Source organism: Oncorhynchus nerka, linkage group LG7, assembly GCF_034236695.1.
Source record: "Oncorhynchus nerka isolate Pitt River linkage group LG7, Oner_Uvic_2.0, whole genome shotgun sequence".
Classification (NCBI taxonomy): Eukaryota; Metazoa; Chordata; class Actinopteri; order Salmoniformes; family Salmonidae; genus Oncorhynchus; species Oncorhynchus nerka.
Window position 1 is genome coordinate 79,777,833 of NC_088402.1, and position 14,543 is coordinate 79,792,375.

Here is a 14,543-nt window from a genome sequence, read left to right on the forward strand (position 1 = left end):
TCGAAACTACTACAGTTATTTACGACTAGCTAACTGCCTTGTCAACAACTTCAGGCTATGCTTGAAAATCTAACAAATGATTATCATAATTACCACAGAAATATGTTAGTTGTTTAAATCATCAAAGTGTAGTGAATATGCTAGTTTTGTAGTTGATTAATCGAATAAGCAAACTACAAAGATCAATCTCGAGATGGAGTTTCGTGCACTTAATTTAACATAAATATGCGCTCACATTTGGAAACATGGTTTGAAACAAATCCTGCACGATCATGATATTTGTAAAGTAATGAACTCTAAAATAAGTTTATAGTCATGAAAAACTCATATCAATCAAAAATATCCATTCGTAAAACCATGCGTAAAAGTGAATTGGAATTATCACAGATAACTTCTCAAAGCAACACACAAATAAAAGAATTTCAATATCTTGTTTTTTTATTGAAAGGAACATGAAAATATGTATTAATCGAAGTAAAGTATGGAATGAGACGTCAGATTAAAAAGTAATTTTATATGTGTGTATTACTAATGCCAAATCAGTGTTCTGTAGGAACTCTGCGTGTGCGTCTAAGATAACGTAGATTAAAACACGTTTCAATCGACATTAAGTTACATTTCTTATTTTACACCAAATATAGTTTTTTTTGTTAAATGAATCACTTTTCCATACATACAGATATATACATATGCATAGCGAAGCATAGCATATCATACCATAGCGCGCGCTTACACACTCGAGTATTCAAGGATTCTGGGATTCTAAGTTTGGAAAGTTAGTCATGTTGGCTCAGGTTTCTTCCTGTCCACATGCAGTTTCGACCATCTTCTTTCAGACCCTGTATTCAGTAGTGCCTCGTGTATGACAGGCCTGCGTCTGGTGCGCTCAGGCAATTAACCTGCAACTAATATATGTGTAAATACAGGATACTTTTTTTGTTACGTTAGCATGTATGACTACAGTAGCCTGAACAAGTTGATCTCTCAGAAGAAACATATACATTTTTGAATAAAATAATGGAGACTATTTGATTATTTCCTTGACAATATAAGCCAATAACAGTTAAATATGAATGTTATTTTGAGCCAGAAGTCCACGAAATCATTTGATGACGGTTTTGATTCAAACAGTTCTTAAATATATTTTAGACATATACTTTTTGTAGTTTTGACTTTATTTTGTCATCCACAAGGGAAAAAACCTTTACATTTACACTCAGCGATGTGAAATGAGGTAACATGTGCAGCATTTATACATCGTTGAAGACTTGAGATTGTCGCCTGTATGTACTACCTTATTGCTGATAAAGTGCATCTGAAGGCATGTATCAGCTCAAGATAACAGTGATTCAAATATCACCATATCTGAAGGCCAACTACAATCCTTTGTTGAGCTTCTTTAGTGCAGGTAAATCAAAATTCTTCTTAAATGAATAAAAAAAGGTGACTGTTTTAAGTGCTTGTATGCCTGCTAACCGCAAACAGTTCATAACCAAATCCGTGCGAAGGCCACACCTAGACATGCACGAGCAAACCTAGCAAGGGAGGGGAGAGTGCCTGACAGAGGGTGGATTTCCTCACGTGCGTCTTGAGATGAGATACTGAACTATCAATATCGGTTAATGTCGCATTGCGGATATGTTCCATCATTTACGATTTCATATTCGAGATTAGGCAATTGGAAATCATTTGCATATTCATGCGCGATGCAGAGTAGGTCTGAACCACAAACTATGATGTTTGTTTTATTGTGAGGGGGATTTTGTCTTGTTACACAAAGTTGGTAAGCAGTCAAGCAACGTTTTTCAGGGTCTATGCGAAACAATTATAGATATAGATACACTGTATTCATTTGGACAGTGAAGATAAAAAGGGTTTATTTGGGTCTATACTCTATACAACATTTTGGATTTGAGGTCAAAATGGATCTTAATCTCAAATCCAAAATGCTGTATTATAGACTAGAGACAAATGAAACGTTTCTGCTTCACTAGCCAAATGCATAGTTAGGGGAGTGTAGATGTAGCCTATAGATACTTAGCATATAACTAAGGGTCATTGCACTGTATAAAGCCTCGGTGTTTTGCGTTGCTGTTTTGAGTTACAGTAGTGCCAAAGAGTAAAAGCGCTTCTTTCTCGGATCTAAGGAATATGAAATAACAAAGGGTGCTACTTAAATCCAGTACATTCACAATGACTTAATACCGCAGACAGCGACTTGTTATTTCACCATACTATTTTCATTCTGAATGTGTTTCAAATGTAACCATTTCAAGCAGTTTTTCCTTTCCATAGGCTATATGGTTTTTGGGAAAACAACAAGAGGTCAGTTCTGTAAAAAGTTTGCGTAAACAATGTAGCTCCACATCGGAAATGTAGAATGTAGGCTATGTAATATCCCAGTGTGATACAGATCATAAGAATAGTTTGAATTTGACAAACAACATGAATTCCCTCGCTGCGGTGGATACTAAACATCAAATGGATTCCCATGCATCTAATAAAAAGACGTTCAAGTATATATTCATATCCAAATATGACATGCAGGCGTACAATAGGCTAGATTGTCTTCATTTAGCCTGCACAGGTCCTACATGTAGGCATATTGTCTCTTGGATCATTTCCATTTAGCTTATGTAGAGCAACTTACAATCTGTGCATTCAACTAAGGTAACACAACCAAGAGGCTAAACCTTCCTTTGAAAAAGCATCTATCAGCGAAATCAATACTAGTAAAACAAGTATAGGGAATATAGGTATAGAGTATAGAGTATAGTATATATAGAGTATAGAGAAGCAATGTGTCCAATTATTTGAATCACTTGAACGCAGAAAAAAACCTCCCAGGTTGCAGATGCAGACACATCTCGTCGGAAGTCCAAGTTCAAGGTAGAGCTCAGACAGCCGCTGTCCAGACAGTACGACAAAATACAAGCACGGTTATTGACACACTGCCGGCCTATTGGTAGTTGCTTGATTTGTTTGTTAAACTGGTAACTTGAAACATCATAGGCTATTGATAAGGAGATATTATTCGCTTTTTATTTCCATGTTGCATGTTTAATAAAGGGCGAAAAGGTATTTTATCATATGAGGTGCGATGAAAACATTCCCACGGAACACTAAAGCACTCACCTGTCAGTGGATGGAGAATTTTTCATATTTTAATTATTGTTCAGATTTTCTAAAAATCTAGCCTATATTTGAACTATTATTCAACGGTTATTTAATTGTATTTATTTCAGAATTAGTCAATTAAATAACACATGACGTAAAAACATTGTTCTGCTGGTGTGATTATCAAGATTTGAAGAACATAGCCTACACCTCGTGCGTTCTAGTTAGATGTGGAACGTCTTGACCACAGTTCCATTGTATCTTGTTTGCAAATTATATATTACATACCATATACACATGATTTATTTTAACACAGTATAATAAGTCACAATATAATATCAGATTATGATATAATACAATACACATAAACATGAATATGTTAACATTTACAGTAGCCTATACCGAATCTGTAGGTCTATGCTACTAACGTTCCTACAACATAAACATCCCGAAATGTTTAACATTTAATATGAATAGATTGTGCACGTGCAGCAATGTCCTCTTCCATAATTCGATGAGGTAATCATTGGTTATTGGGTGTGGAAGGACGGATGCTCTATAGGCTACTGATGAAGGCCTATCTTCAAACTGCATGGGGTAAAATAAAAGTCAGAATTATTCTGTCAGTGGGACATGTACACTAATCATGTATGCCACACCACAAACAGGCAGCTAATACAAACGTTGCCTCTATTTACGCGTTCCATCTCTAATGAGAACAATGTTGATACAATATAATGACAATTTATTTTGTATGTTACAATTGCAAAGTACTACACTTGCATTAAATTGACAATACCAACCTCAGAATATTAACGTGTTATACTCACTCAGCCATAGTACTTCTTCAGATCCATGTGGGGCTCTCTGCTTGTCTTGGATGTAAGAACTGTACCGTGCAAAGCATTTTAAATTCAAAAGCAACGTCCAATCCAGGCAACATGTAATATAAAACATGTGAAACCTGCTCTGTGTAGTTTCCCTATTTGCAACAGGTGTTTCATTCACAACGGGTGACATCACGGTGCATTGAGTAGCCTGCTCTATACAGTACATTCCCAATACAATGCACGGATGTATTTAGCTGCAATTCAAAGTTCCTTCCCCACAGAAATACCGTGTGAAATATCATTTTAAAAGTTTGATGATACTAACCGAAAAACAACCACGAATAAATGTGTATTAAATGCGACATGCTACAATTTAATTCTACAAATGAAGTTCCAAGCTTAAGTTTAAAACTATTGGGTATTACAAAGAATAATGAAAACACACTGGTCGTTTTTGTTTAGGCCCACCAGAAATGCATACAAACAGCCCAATAATGTGACATATTCTCATGCATGTGGCCTACGACACAAATCATCATTGAAAGTGAATTTAGAATTTGAATACTTAGAATGTAGATAGAAGCCGTCTCGTTTTGAAACCTCAAGACATCCCCAAATGCATGTATGTGTCGGCATGAGTACAGATGTAGGATCTTAATTTGAGACGGTTTGCTACAGTAGGAAAATAATGCTGCAGCAACAGGAAATGTGAATTATTTATATCCACAATTTCTGTGTGGGTTGTTACCTTTTAAGTTAGGGCAAATCAAGTCTGAAATGTTAAAGTGGAAATTACAAACTTTACAAGCCTATTTAAACCTTCAATACACTGCAAGTTTGCATTTCCTGCTGCGCATGAACATTCTCATAAACAAAAGAGTGATCAAATTAAGATCCTACATCTGTAGGCTACTTCCAAGTAGGTAGATGGCACGGTATTGATAACAGCTGAGTATAAAATGTATTTACTATACTCTGCATTATTATGTTTGAGTGCTCTCCCACATTCAGTCAATTAATTATCGTTTTTTCTCTCGTTTTTTCTCTATCTTTCTTCAGTTTAGCTACAATGCAGTTCCCCAAGACGTAACGCAAACAATACATTTTAGAAGGCAGCCTGGAATTATGGTGCGATGCATACCTCATCTCCTCGAGAGGTATACCTTAGATGTGGCAAACGTTGATGCGCTACATCCATCTAAAGACATGTGAAACAGGCTGACAAAGAAAACATTCAGAATTGCGTTCAAATGTCATGGGATCTCAGGAATACTCACGTCATCCAGAAGAAACCAGAGGGACACGTGTGAGAAGGACAAGATTGAGCCTACACGCATTCAGTCATGAATGAATTTGATCGAGGATCTGATTGTGATTGATAAAATAAAAAATTATGTATAATCATTAACAAAAAGCTTTAAAAAATGCTCAAACACATAAAGCATTGTTGAACATAGCATTTCTATATGTTCAATGTCACAACTTTTGGAAAGATGTTACATCTTGTGTTCTCTTCAATCTCGTTTGCGCGAATAACCTCCAATAGGCATATCCATTCGTGCGTTTAAGTCAATAGGCTCTATATTCCAGTTGCATACTGATCAAGCACACTTAAAAATAAAACATTTATCACAATAACTGAAATAGTAAGATTTGCAAGACGTTCATTCAGTCATTTCAGTTCGAGCATGAGATATGAGAAAACTGACCGCTTCCTTCATTTAAAACAGCCCATTCGGATTTCTATTTAAATGCGTCTCCTCTATTCTCTATTTTCAAGACTCAATATGTAAATATCCTCGCACTTATTCAAATGTAACTTTATGGCCTCTGTCTGTGTCACAGGTCAAGGTCAAGGACGACCATTCTAAGAAGTATCCATGCATTCAAAGTCGTCTCAGACATCTCAAAATGGTCCACAAATTCGTATCGATCAAGTTTGAAATTCGAGAGCACAGCTGGAATTGGCTCACTAATGTCCTCTCTATAACCTCTTGTTTCATAAGTGCTGCATACTATCGGAACATGTTTTCAATAACTTAACAAATTAAATGCGAAATAATCAACAACCAAAAAAGACGGGGGTTGCCCATTAAGCCGGTATAGACCTATTTCAATCGAGCAAATAGCCCAAACAATTTCGTCTTTTAACTCACACTTTAATCCAACGAAAAGTGTCTGGTTGACAATGCAATGCGTCTCATATGGATCGAGTTGAGGAATTGGTATTTGGCTTATACGTTTTATTGTCAAAATGTCTCATATAGGGATTATAGGGATTTACAACGACCATCTCCCCTCAAATGAGAAATAAGACCGAAAAGGACGGATATTTTTTCATATTTTCATGACACAATGTTTTAGAAAAGGAAGATGGCCATTGACTTCATTCAACCTCCCTGATGCTTTTCTGACGCACAATTGGTACACGGGAATGGTAGTCCACAGGTGGCCTATATGTCAATATGTCACCAGATATTAAAAGGTAACGCTTACGGATAAGGTACCCAACTTTCTCAGGCTGCAATCTACACAAAAACGCAAACCATGCACTTTCGATTTACTTTCTTTTGATCGATATTTCATAAAATACCCTATTGCCTATTTAAGTTCATATAATGACTAGACAAAAAGAAGACAAAAAGATCTGAGTTCAAGTTCAAAGTCTGTCTCCCCAGACAGAGCCGGGGTGCGCTCAGTAAAATACATCCTCACTCACCCTTGTCGTAAAATAAACGGTAGCACACAGAGCGGGGTCCAGAGACCCGAGCCAAAATAAAATAGTAAAATATAGGATCTAACCTATTGTATTATGTCAGTCCAATAAAAATATTAAAATCACAGAGCTTCGTTTGACAACTCTGAACAAATTGAGGAGCGCGACTATACCGTTTGGATCAAAGAAGTATCCATGACATGTCCATGTCCCTCTAAAATGTACGAATCTGTGCGTAATGGGACGTACTGCACTGTCAATACCGTAGCCCACTATACGTCAAGGAGGTGAACGTTGATAATATTTGAAATGTGATGGTCAACCATAGCCAGACCATACCCTCAGGAGCCTGCTGCATCTGTTTTCGTCCTATATCCCTCTTGATCCTGTCAGCTTTGTTTGGACTCTCCATTTGGATTAGTGTATTCCTGTGTGTGTGTGTGTGTGTGTGTGTGTGTGTGTGTGTGTGTGTGTGTGTGTGTGTGTGTGTGTGTGTGTGTGTGTGTGTGTGTGTGTGTGTGTGTGTGTGTGTGTGTGTGTGTGTGTGTGTGTGTGGTAGGCTATATCATTGTTTTGTCTGGCTTCTAAACATTTCTATGAGCTCAGTTTAAAATAAAAAACAACTATTTTTAAAATCCTACTACAGTAGGTTAAGCTCCATGAAAGGCAATAACATATCCCATCTAAGATAATATACACGAAACGATACCTGTAAAAGAGAAACTGCATCTACATCATCGGTTAAGTATTTAATATTTCGACACTTGATTTCTGATGAAATGCCCTTAAATGTAATTTCATTTATTGATTAAACGTTATATTAATGTGTATTACCACAACTCATCGTTTGTGCCGATATTCAAAGATACATTGCATTATTACGTTGTGCTTTCAATTTCCATCACAATTACCGGCTAAAATTAGATAACAATATATTGATAATAAGTTGATACAAAATGTTACTCTAAATTGATGTGGTGAGGTATATTCAAGTCTGATTCACACCGGTTTGAAGGCGTCACTTGTTGGTGCTCCCTCTATCATGTAACATGCAGCTCAAGAGGACACAAAAAATGTCAATATTCATAAAAATATAAACGTTAAAATAAAGTAGCATGCCGCTGCCCACAGTATATTCCAAATCAAGTTCTTGGAGTAATCAGATAACGTCAAAACATCACGAATTCCAAATAAACTTTTTAACTGTGGGTATCGTTTGTTCTCCAAGTCTTCCAATGTATTTTATTGATTTAATTGGTATGTTTAAAGACCTATCCATGTTTGGATTAAAGTTGTTTTGTTCAGGGAATCATTCTATAAAATACATGAAATTGCAGCTTTTTCATGAACATATTCCGTAGAGTAATGGGGTGATGAAAAAGCTCATTTTGTTACATTTCATCCTGCGTGGGATTTTATAGAAAGACCAACAAAACTCTTCACTTCGAACTCTAAATTATATGATAGAACATAGAACAAATATAATCGGTGCTGCTTGGAACCTTAATTAATGAATCTCTTTTAATTGGATAATTAACGGTTGAACGAGTTGTAAAATAATCTGCATCAGTAAGATATTAAATGCATGAGAGGGTTTTACATGTCTGTAGATGGAAACGATTCAGACAATCTTTTTGAAACAATATAGGATTAGTTACTATGAAACTACCATTCTCATTAATCACGTTTCCACTCATATCTGTTGTGCAAGTAAAGCCATATCATATAATAAATTAAAAAACACGGCAGCTGTAATGGAAACAGGAAGTTTGGGTACAATTTTATACATGCCAAAGATCATTTGTTCGTTTGACATGGTGAGATTTTTTTGTGTCGATGAAATTAATTATGCGATAAATGGAGGTGGAAACGCATTTATGTGCAAATATTGATATAATAACCATCATCATATGGAAGTCAACTTGGAGTGAACGGTGTGTGGTCCTCCCACTATGACTCATACTGATCAACTATGATGAACTTCACAAGGTGGTGAAAGTGCAAGGTGATGAGTTTGATGCTCCTTTCCAATAAATACCGAGGGTCTTATTCTGATGACATGCTGATAGATGCTTGACTACCATTTGACCCCCCAAAATATTCTCGCTCTTATCCATAATAATATCATCATGTATATTAGCCTACCCGCACAGCCCACAGGCACTGTATCTGCTAGCTGTTTGACCAGAGCTCAGATGCCAAGACCAGAGAAGAATATTTGCTATTTCACTCAACAAGTTTTTGTGACAAAACTATCCGTTCAGTTGAAAATGCAATGGAAACACATTGAACTTTAGATTTTTATTTACACATGAAAACTGAAACGAAAAAGTAAATGTTGTGTGCACTACGTCATCAAACACGGACTTTTATCCACAACAAGTCAGTTTTCTGGAAACACCTCACCTGTTCGAAAATGTGCATATTTTTTAATGCATATTTTTGAATATTGCTTAAAAATCTGTTGCCAATTGGAGGGACACCTAGCTAATCACAATTATGTTTTGACAGTGATTGTGTGAGATGCACATTGCAGAATCTTACTAGTAACATTAGAAGCAATGTCAATCAAATTGATCCATTGAGACCATAGTGGTCTGGTCAAATCAAACCAAATCACATTTTATAGGTCATGTACACAGTTTTTCAGATGATATCACAGATGCAGTGAAATGCTTATATTTCTAGCTCCAATAGTGCAGCACTATCTCAAAACAAATCCAAAAGTAAGAAATATCACAAAAAACGGACATATCGGAATAATCAATATCAGAACGAGCAATGTCAGAGTCCTGAATATGCACTGAGTGTGCAAAACATTAAGGGCAACTGCTCTTTCCATGAAACACACTGACCAGGTGAATCCAGGTGAAGCTATAGCCACTTATTGATGTCACTTCAATCAGTGTAGATGAAGGGGAGGAGACAAGTTAAAGAAGGATTTTTAAGCCTTGAGACAATTGAGATATGGATTGTGTATGTGACCATTCAGAGGGTGAATGGGCAAGATAAAAGATAAGTGCCTTTAAACGAAGGTATGGTAGTAGATGCCAGGTGCACCATTTGTGTCAAGAACTGCAACGCAGCTGGGTTTTTCAAGATCAACAGTTTCCTGTGTGTATCAATAATGATCCACCACCTAACAGACATACAGCCAATTTGACACAACTGTGGGAAGCATTGGAATCAACACGGGCCAGCACCCACACCTTGTAGAGTCAATACCCAGATTAATTGAGGCTGTTCTCAGGGCAAAAACAGGGTGCAACTCAATATTAGGAAGGTGTTCTTAATGTTTTGTACACTCAGTGAAATATATGTATGTGAATGGTGTGTTTAGACAGTATGAACAGTATATGAATAAAAAGGTGTGTACAGCAGTAGTTACGTATATAGGATGAGCATTGACTGGAATACAGTATATATATATAAAACAGTATGTAAACATTATACCTATACTGTCTTTGCCTTCTAGTTGATAGCAGGGTTAGCAGGCTGTGGCTCAGGTGGCTGAGGTCCTTGATGATCTTCTTGGCCTTCCTGTGACACCGGGTGCTGTAGATGTTCTGGAGGGCAGGCAGTGTGCCTCCGATGATGCTTTGGGCTGACCACCCTCTGTAGAGACCTGTGGTTGTGGGCGATGCAGTTGCTGTACCAGGCGGTGATACAGCCCAACAGAATGCTCTCAATGGTGCAACTGTAGACATTTGTGAGGGTCTGAAGGGCCAAGAACATTTATTCATGCCTTCCCTACCACACTGTCAGTGTGAAGGGACCATTTTAGGTCCTCAGTGATGTGCACGCAAAGGAACTTGAAACGTTTCACCCTCTCAACTGCGATATGGTTGGGGCCATTTTCTCCATCGATATGGCTGGGGCCGTGCTGTCTCTGCTGTTTCCTTTAGTCCTCGATCAGCTCCTTTATTTTGTTGACGTTGAGGGAGAGGTTATTTTTCTGGCACCACTTAGCCAGAGCTCTAACCTCCTCCCTGTAGGCTGTCTCGTCATTATTGGCAATCAGGCTAGCACTGTTGTGTCATCAGCAAACTAGGTGTTTGAGTAGCCATACGTGGCCACTCAGTCATGCGCCCCCGTGGGTCCCCTATGTTGAGGATCAGCGTGGCATAAGTGGGGTTCAGACCCAGTGCCCCGAGCTTAGTGATGAGCTTGCATGGTGCTATGGTGTTAAAGGCTGAGGGATTGAATTTGTCCATAAACACTCCAGCCAGTTGGTCTGCACATGCTCTAAGGACGTGGCTTGGGATACCGTCTGGGTCGGCAGCCTTACGAGGGTTAACATGCTTGAATGTCTTACTCACATCGTTTGAAGGAAGACCAAGTTGCAATAGATGACACTATAGTGGACCAGCAACACTTGTCATCTGATCACACAGCCTGTGGGTTCAACACCAGACACAGAATACAGGTGACCAGATATTGTTCTTTGGTCAGAATGGGGAACCCAGTTGGTCAACCAAGATAAAGGGTTATAGTTCGTTTTAGGGTTCCCTTTCAGTCGGTTACTCGGTGTAACATATTATGAGGAGTCAACGATCAATCATATTCACCTGAATAAAACTGAAATCAAGCCCTAATGGGCCAATTGTTGCCGAGCCCGCCCTGAGAACCCTTGTGTTCCTGGCTATAATTCCAGGGCTCGCATTCATTTCCTCAATTTAGTACAGCGAAAAGGGACGCTGCATATGAATTACCTAGAGCAGGGATGGGAAACTCCATTCCCTAGGGGCCGGTGTGGTGTGACACTTTTTCTCCATCCCTAGCAAACCCAGCTGATTAAACTAATTGCATTCTAAACTTAAGATCATGATTAGTTGATTATTGGAGTCAGGTGTGTTAGCTGGGGTTGGGGCAAAAGTGTGACACCAATCAGGCCCCCGAGAGCTACTGACAGTTTGCTGGCACTGAAGCGTTTCCTTCCAATGTTGGAGGGCCAGCATGTGTTGGTAAAGTCCAACAACAGGACAGCGGTGGCATACATCAACATCAACAGGGGTGAGGTGTTTCTCTCTCCTGAAGCTGGCCCGTTATCTGCTCGTATAGAGCAGTGCAAATTTCCAGTCACTCTGGTGTCTCCCCGGATCTCTCAATGTGGGTGCGCATCTACTTTTTAGGTGGGGTCCAATCTCTAAGGAGTGGAGACTGCACCTCTGGTTGGTTACCCAGACTTGGGCAGGGCCGACATAGATCTTTACGCATCTTGAGAAAACAAACATTGTTGTCTGTTCTTGGCGCTCCGTTGGAAACGGATGCTTTGGTGAATCAGTGGCCTCAGACCCTGCTTTATGCATTTCCTCCGGTGGACCTGATTCAGGCCACTTTGGAGAGGGTATGTCAGAAGGGTCTGTTGTTGATTCTGGTGCCTCCTCATTGGCCCACACAACCCTAGTTCCCGGAGATCATCCGCCGGTTGGGCGGGGACCCATGGAGGGTTCCGTGTCGTCAGGATCTATTGCCCCAGGCGCAGGGGAGAGTTTGGCACCCAAGACCACAGATATTGGATGGGGATGAGGGCCTTGTCGGGTGTCTGGAATAAATCCCTCTCGTCCAACTCGTTAAAGAAGAAATTGTCTTTCAATGTGAGGTGAGTCATCGCTGTCCTGATTTCCAGAAGTTTGTTTCGGTCATAAGAGACGGTGGCAGAAACATTATGTACAAAATAAGTTAGAAATAACAGGAGAAAACACACACAATAGCACAATTGGTTTGGAGACTGTAAAACAGCAGCCATTCTCTCCGGCGCCATTATTCTTAGATGTGAATGACAAGCAAGCAACATTGGTTTTGGACGTCATATTGATGTAATCTTTGGTTGAAATCTGTTTTTCTGGTCGAAGTGACAACAGATAACCACAGGACAACCAGCTACAGTAAATACATTTATTTCTGGTTGCTAAAAAGATGCCTAAAACAACACAATTAGACGTCTAATACAATCAGAATGCAACCTGACCATGATGTCACAAAAACGGCAACCTGACGTCATTGCAACCAATTTTGCTTGCTGGGATGGTATTTTTTAATTATTTTATTTCACCTTTATTTAACCAGGTAGGCTAGTTGAGAACAAGTTCTCATTTGCAACTGCGACCTGGCCAAGATAAAGCATAGCAGTGTGAACAGACAACACAGAGTTACACATGGAGTAAACAATTAACAAGTCAATAACACAGTAGAAAAAAAGGGGAGTCTATATACATTGTGTGCAAAAGGCATGAGAAGGTAGGCGAATAATTACAATTTTGCAGATTAACACTGGAGTGATAAATGATCAGATGGTAATGTACAGGTAGAGATATTGGTGTGCAAAAGAGCAGAAAAGTAAATAAATAAAAACAGTATGGGGATGAGGTAGGTGAAAATGGGTGGGTTATTTACCAATAGACTATGTACAGCTGCAGCGATCGGTTAGCTGCTCAGATAGCAGATGTTTGAAGTTGGTGAGGGAGATAAAAGTCTCCAACTTCAGCGATTTTTGCAATTCGTTCCAGTCACAGGCAGCAGAGAACTGGAACGAAAGGCGGCCAAATGAGGTGTTGGCTTTAGGGATGATCAGTGAGATAAACCTGCTGGAGCGCGTGCTACGGATGGGTGTTGCCATCGTGACCAGTGAACTGAGATAAGGCGGAGCTTTACCTAGCATGGACTTGTAGATGACCTGGAGCCAGTGGGTCTGGCGACGAATATGTAGCGAGGGCCAGCCGACTAGAGCATACAAGTCGCAGTGGTGGATGGTATAAGGTGCTTTAGTGACAAAACGGATGGCACTGTGATAAACTGCATCCAGTTTGCTGAGTAGAGTGTTGGAAGCAATTTTGTAGATGACATCGCCGAAGTCGAGGATCGGTAGGATAGTCAGTTTTACTAGGGTAAGTTTGGCGGCGTGAGTGAAGGAGGCTTTGTTGCGGAATAGAAAGCCGACTCTTGATTTGATTTTCGATTGGAGATGTTTGATATGAGTCTGGAAGGAGAGTTTACAGTCTAGCCAGACACCTAGGTACTTATAGATGTCCACATATTCAAGGTCGGAACCATCCAGGGTGGGGATGCTGGTCAGGCATGCGGGTGCAGGCAGCGAACGGTTGAAAAGCATGCATTTGGTTTTACTAGCGTTTAAGAGCAGTTGGAGGCCACGGAAGGAGTGTTGTATGGCATTGAAGCTCGTTTGGAGGTTAGATAGCACAGTGTCCAAGGACGGGCCGGAAGTATATAGAATGGTGTCGTCTGCGTAGAGGTGGATCAGGGATTCGCCCGCAGCAAGAGCAACATCATTGATATACACAGAGAAAAGAGTCGGCCCGAGAATTGAACCCTGTGGCACCCCCATAGAGACTGCCAGAGGACCGGACAGCATGCCCTCCGATTTGACACACTGAACTCTGTATGCAAAGTAATTGGTGAACCAGGCAAGACAGTCATCCGAAAAACCGAGGCTACTGAGTCTGCCGATAAGAATATGGTGATTGACAGAGTCGAAAGCCTTGGCAAGGTCGATGAAGACAGCTGCACAGTACTGTCTTTTATCGATGGCGGTTATGATATCGTTTAGTACCTTGAGCGTGGCTGAGGTGCACCCGTGACCGGCTCGGAAACCAGATTGCACAGCTGAGAAGGTACGGTGGGATTCGAGATGGTCAGTGACCTGTTTGTTGACTTGGTTTTTCGAAGACCTTAGATAGGCAGGGCAGGATGGATATAGGTCTGTAACAGTTTGGGTCCAGGGTGTCTCCCCCTTTGAAGAGGGGGATGACTGCGGCAGCTTTCCAATCCTTGGGGATCTCAGACGATATGAAAGAGAGATTGAACAGGCTGGTAATAAGGGTTGCGACAATGGCGGCGGATAGTTTCAGAAATAGAGGGTC